Source organism: Triticum aestivum, chromosome 2A (assembly GCF_018294505.1).
Source record: "Triticum aestivum cultivar Chinese Spring chromosome 2A, IWGSC CS RefSeq v2.1, whole genome shotgun sequence".
Classification (NCBI taxonomy): Eukaryota; Viridiplantae; Streptophyta; class Magnoliopsida; order Poales; family Poaceae; genus Triticum; species Triticum aestivum.
In genome coordinates this window covers 786,538,825-786,545,537 of record NC_057797.1, presented here as the reverse complement: position 1 = coordinate 786,545,537, position 6,713 = coordinate 786,538,825, and the positions used below count along the sequence as shown (strand labels likewise).

Below are 6,713 nucleotides of genomic sequence, written 5' to 3'. Positions count from 1 at the left end.
CGCGTGCACTTTTTAGATTTTAGGGAGAAATAATGCACCTATGGCTTCCTGCTCGCCTGTCATTGAAGAAGAAAACAAGGTCAGTAACAAAAGGGAGACTTTCACGGCACAACAGCACACGGTTTTCCTCCAGGGAAATATTAACAGTATCACGGCACAACAGCACAAAAGCTGGACGGGAAATAAGTGTAAGCACAAATACCTTGGCTAGTCATCTAAATATCTGATCCACTTCCTTTAACTTTGGACATGTGTGTATCTGAACCTTCTTTATGTTTGCAACTGCCTCTGCTCCACCAAATGAAACTAGGTCCGGACATTCATAAATACTCAGTTCCTCAAGTGATGCAAGACTATTGCTCCAAATGTCACCTGGAATGGATGTTATACCCTGGCACTCACTAATGCTCAGCGAGACGAGGGATGTGAGGTTCTGTAGGCAGCTGGGAAAATATGGAGAAATATCGCCGCAGCTCCTGAAGCTTAGTCTTTGGAGAGATGATGGCAATACAAGCCCCCTTTGCCAGTTGAGACTTGGGCAATTGGAAACCATGAGATGTTTCAGATAACGAAAACTCACAAACCTTTCAACTGGAAGGGACACTAACTCGGGGCAACATATGATTTCAATATTCTCAATAGCAGATAGATATTCTTCTGTTAGGAGCTCATCAAGGGTTGACAATTTATCACAGAACTTAATGTGTAGGATAGTAAGGGGTGGGAAAGATCTAATGCTGCTAGTACCCGTAGAAACGGAAAGGCTAGGGGAGCCTCCAATAGAGGTAACCGAGCTGCACCAAATTTCCATCCTCATTAGAGCTGGAAGACTCCACGTTTGTAGTTGTATGGACGTGGCAATGTGGCATTGACAATGAAAGGAGGTGAGGGAGCAGCAGTCAATATTGCAAATGATACTAGAACGCAACAAATTGAGCTCCCTGAGGGACGGCGAAACCAATCTTTGGAGGCGCATGTTTGGACAATCAGCTATGCACAGTTCTTCAAGGAAATGAAACCCCCCAAAAATCTCAGTTGGTACAGATGCTAACATCTTGCAATCTTTAATTTTAATTTTCTTGATGCCAGGTACATAACTTGGTTGCAGAAAATCTTCTAGGCTTGATAAATTTTTGCACCCATCAATACATAGGTTTGTCAAGGACAAGAAAGTACCAATTGCAGGTATCTCGTTTAGCTTTATGCTCTTCAGTCCAACACAACCTTTAAAATCAAGAGATGTTAAGCCTGGCAAGTTTTGTGGTTCAAACCAGCTTGGGAGCAAGAAACCGACATAATTCTTGACATAGAGACGCTTGAGGCTGATAGGAGGTTGCAGGCCTTCAAGTACTTCTATATCATTGTTGGCTGAATCAATTGTTAGTTCGTTTACTTCAAATTTTTGTAAGCGGGTCAACTTATCAAAGTCAGCGGGTAAGCTCTGTAGCTTGCATTTCTTGGCATATAAAATCTGCATATTATATAGCCAACAGAAAGTTGAAGGAATCCTCTTCAAAGTACATGGTCTGGAGATTTCAAGGTACCGAAGATGCTTCCAATTACCGATACTATCTGGTAATTCATTTGTGAAGGCACAAGACATCACACGCATACGTGTAAGTTTAGTACACCAGTGGTCCATTACAAAGCATGTTCTTTTCCCCAAATTAATCTTGCAAATTAGGGTGCGCAGCTTCGTGTACTTGCATAGTCTCAACAAGTTGGAATCATCAAATTCACTGCTAGGGAGTATGTATAGATGGCGAACATTCTGGGGAACTTTATCAAAGTCACTCTTATTTCGTAAGATGAAGCAGTCATGCTCTGAAACTTTTTGTGCCATGTCATGCAGCAAGTCATGGATTACATATCCACCATTAACCTTTTGAAAGAAGGACCGCGACACAAGGTCTTCAAAATACTGATAGCAAATATCTTGAATGGGAACACCACCTTGAGGCTCCACAAAGCCTTCTGCTACCCAAATTTCAGCTAAGCATGCCTTCTCAAATTTGTAATCTTTGGGATACACGGCGCAGAATGCAAAGCATTGTTTCAGATAGAATGGTAAATACATGTAGCTCAACCGAAGGGCAGGCAAAATCTCGGTTTCCTTTTGTTTCAACTCCCACAGTTCACTCTCAAGTATAGAACTCCAATGCGATGCTTGATGGTCCATGCTTAACATGCGCCCTAGAGTTTTAGCGGCCAAAGAAGAACCCTTCAATTTAGGGAGTATTCTTCTCCCAATACGCTCTAACTCAGGATCATTGCTAGAACCCTCATATCCAAACGCGCATAACTTGAAGAAATTCCAAAAGACATCGTCCTTTAGACCTTCAACTATAACAGGCTCCATTGTGTGCACGACCTTGGTAACATTTGGACATCTAGTGGTGACTAACATCGCACTTCCCTCTTGGACACTTGTAAAAGGTGCACAAAACATTTCCCAACACCGCCCACTATCCTTCAAAGCATCATCCCACACATCATCAAGGACTATCAATAACCTTTTATTTTTCACGTGGTTAGAAAGAGCACGCTGAAGAGAATCCAAATTATCAATCTTTGCCTCATTACCAGTGCATGATTCTATGACCTCTTTACTTAACCTCTTCGCATTGAAGTCATTTGAGACACAAATCCAAATTATTAGCTCGAAGTGAGACTTCACTCGTTGATGGTTGCAGATATGTTGGGCCAAAGTAGTCTTTCCAACACCACCAATTCCAGCTACCACCAAAACAGGAAGACTCGATATTATCGGTTCACCATTAACATGGTTGCTTGATGATGTGCTTGTTGATGCATAGATTGAACTTGTTTCTCTCTTGCGTTTTGGACGCGTTGGTACATTAAGAGATCCCAATATCTGCTTCAGCTCCTTGCCACGGCCAAATATCTTTGTTTCCTTTGACAACAAAGAGGTGGTCTCCGGCCTGACTAATTTTTCAAAGAGATGTGTAACTCCACGAAGCCCCATATTCTCCAACTGACTTGAAAGGTGATTCAACCTTGATTGAACATCATTCATTTTGTAGAAGTTGCCATGAATGACCTTATCAAGGAAGTCAATGAAAGGAGATTGGTTTGCATGGCCTTCAACTTGCACCTTCATCTCGTACCATCTGAACTCATCGATAAGGTCCTCAGCCTCAGACACGGCATCCTTGAGACTTGGAAGGAGCTTGGCCACACGCTCTTCATAGCTTTTCCACTCTGCTCCATTAATGAGGTCGTACATTGCAGGAAGAGTGTCGCAGAGTCGTTGTAGGTCACTCTGTAATTGCATTACATCATCCTGGAGACTTTGCTCCTGTGAGCCACTCCATCGGGAGCGCAGAGATGAAATGGCAGATTTTGCCGACCGAAACAAACTGACACACTCATTGATGGCACTAATGATCCCGATGGCAGACAAGCTCATGGTTGGAGGAGTGGGAATCTGTCTTTGTCCTGTGAGCAAACAGTGGATAAAATTAGGATTGTGGAAGTAATTTTTGCCCTCAGAATATACAACAAGCCACGAAGAAATTATTTTTGCCGTCACAATATACAACAAGCCACGACCAAGCTATTGCAGTAACTATTTTGTCCAGATCCGTGTTTCCACCCATGAAATTATTTTCAATGGATACATCAGCAGCAAAGCAAGTTAGAGAAACATCATGAATGATTTGGCACTTGCGGTGCAAATAAAATCATTAAGTTTCAACATGTCTTTGCAATTATTTGCAAACATTTTGTGCTTTGACTAGAAATCATCTACGTAGAATGGATGTCGTGACGTGAAATCTACACTGCATGTTGTAAATACCAAATTATCTTCTTATGACTCCTCACACCTTCATAAGATAGAGCGTTCTGCTTGCCCACCCATACTTCTCCCTTCGCTGGCTTACTGAAATTTCCCTCGGATTTTATTCTTTGGAAACTGGTGTGTTGAGAGCTAAAATAGGTTGGTGGTTCAGAGCTAACATAGCTTGCTGAAATTTCCCTTGATTTTTCTTGTTTGAAAACTGGTTTGTTCAGAGCTAAGATATAAGTTGAACGCAGAAGAAGAAATGAAGAAAGTAAAGGTTCAAGCTGACCTGGATCGGTGCGGCTTGCCGTCGACGAGCGACTGCTTCAAATGCTCAGCAGCTGCAGCAGTAGCACCAGAAGGAGAGAAATCTTGGATGGGTTAGAATGTGAGGACGAGCCTAATTAGAATCTCCTCGAAAGTGTCAACCTTCACGTACATACAAATTGTGGGCGGAACCACCAACCACTGTGGCTTTGTTGGTTTCTCCTTGGCGAGAACGCGCAGGTGCTGTGTCATCATTGTATCCTACAATTTTGATGCTAGATGCTCCTTGTTGCATATACTTTCTTAAAATAAAGGAGTCTTTATCCCCCAAGTTGGACCCAGTCGTGAAAATGAATGAATCAAATACGGAACGAGACAAATACAAGTATATTGCATTCGTGAAAAGAAAACAAAGTACCCCCGGGAATAATGTCTTACGTGTTAAAAAAAAGTGAATTATGGAGTCCTAAAAAATGGCCATCTCATCACGCCTGCAGCAATGAACCATTACTTTTTTTTTTGAAATGGAGGTATACCCCCGGCCTCTGCATCATGATGATGCATGCGGCCTTTTTATTAAAAATTCAGAAAGAGTCATCACAAAGGTCTTACAGCTCGCAAACGGAGCAAAATAAAGCACAAAGACAACCGGTATGGTGATAATAAGGACAAGCTCTCTAGACTCCTATCCTGTTATGCGACCGCCATCCAAACCGGTTGAATATAACCCGAGCCACCATCTCCCATTGGTTGCACCCAGTAAGCAAAGGCTCCCTGGAGTCCGTAGGAGTGAGTAAGGACCACGTACGAATCCAAGCTGTAGCTCTGAAGATAACCTGCAAAAAAGTTAAGTTGTGTTGTCTGTTAAAAATCATATCATTTCTGCAGTTCCATATAGCCCATAATAGCGCACATATTCCAATCCGAATATGAGCTGTCGTGATCTTTTCAACCCCAGCTAACCACGTCCCAAACAATGACGCAATATCTACTGGAGGATTGATATTAAAAGCTATATGAATCGTCCTCCAAAGTAACTTTGCAAGTGGGCATTCGATAAATAAATGTTGTATTGTCTCATCCTGAGTACAAAAACAGCGAGTTACCTACCCATCTCCTCTTAAGTAAGTTGTCCTTTGTGAGTATTACTTGCTTGTGGACAAACCACATGAAAATTTTGATCCGCAAAGGAACTTTAACCTTCCATATATGAAGGGACCTCGGGATGGGGCCAGAATTAATTAGATCCGTATAAAAAGATTTCACCGTAAATATCCCATTTTTAGTTAACTTCCATTTTGTGGAGTCAGGCACATCGGAGAGTCGAACTTCAATCAATCTCCGAATCAAGTGCATCCAGGCTATCCATCTCTCACCCACTAACGTACGTCTGAATTGGATGTTCAAGGGAATAGTCTGAAGGACGATACCTACGTAATCTCCCTTCCGTTGCACAATATTGTAAAGGGTAGGATATTGTAAGGCCAGTGGTGTCTCTCCTAGCCACGTATCCTCCCAAAATCTTGTTGACATCCCGTTGCCAATCAAGAATTTGACCCTACGAAAGAACATATCCTTTGTTCTCAAAAGTCCCTTCCAGAACGGTGAATCAGACGGTCTGATGGTAAACTGGGCTAGCGTTTTCGAGTGCAAATACTTATTGCGCAGGATTTGAGCCCACATGCCCTCGGGCTCTGTCTCTAACCTGTACAACCATTTGCTCATCAGGCATTTATTCTTAATCTCCAAGTTCTCAATACCGAGGCCCCCTTGGTCTTTAGGTCGACAAAGGATATCCCAACGCGCGAGACGGTATTTCCTCTTGGCCTCATCAGACTGCCAAAAGAAACGAGATCTAAAGAAATCAAGTCGCTTTCGGACTCCTTTCGGGATTTCGAAGAACGAAAGTAAAAACATTGGCATGCTAGTCAATACTGAGTTAATCAAAACTAGTCGACCTCCATAAGACATCAACTTGCCTTTCCAGCAGCTGAGTTTTTTTTCGATTCGTTCTTCAATATACTTCCATTCCTTATTGGATAATTTACGGTGATGAATCGGAATACCCAAGTAACTGAATGGTAAAGCACCTAATTCACATCCAAACAATTGTCTGTAGGTATGTTCCTCGTCTTTGGCTTTCCCAAAACAGAACACCTCACTCTTATGAAAATTAATTTTTAATCCAGACAATTGTTCGAATAAACATAAGATAAGTTTCATGTTACGTGCTTTAGCCATGTCATGTTCCATGAAAATGATAGTGTCATCAGCATATTGTAGAATGGACACCCCTCCATCAACCAGATGAGGAACTAGACCCTCTACATGGCCGTGTTGCTTGGCCCTGCCAATAATGACGGCCAACATATCTGCCACAATATTGAACAAAAGAGGTGACATGGAATCCCCTTGTCTCAACCCCTTATGCGTCTGGAAGTAGTGACCGATATCATCGTTCACCTTAATTCCGACACTACCTTTCTGGACTTGAGTATCGACCTGATGCCTCCAGGTTTCACTAAAACCCTTCATACGCATTGCCTGCTGAAGAAAAGGCCATTTGACTTTATCATAAGCCTTCTCAAAATCCACTTTTAAGATAACCCCGTCTAGTTTCTTAGAGTGAATCTCATGAAGT

The 6,713-nt window shown here is 42.2% G+C and overlaps 1 pseudogene; it reads right to left on the bottom strand.

The window, feature by feature from the left end:
• Window positions 1–211: 211 nt before the first annotated feature.
• LOC123186797 (disease resistance protein RGA2-like) lies at window positions 212–3,247 on the bottom strand (annotated as a pseudogene).
• Between the last annotated feature and the right edge of the window lie 3,466 nt (window positions 3,248–6,713).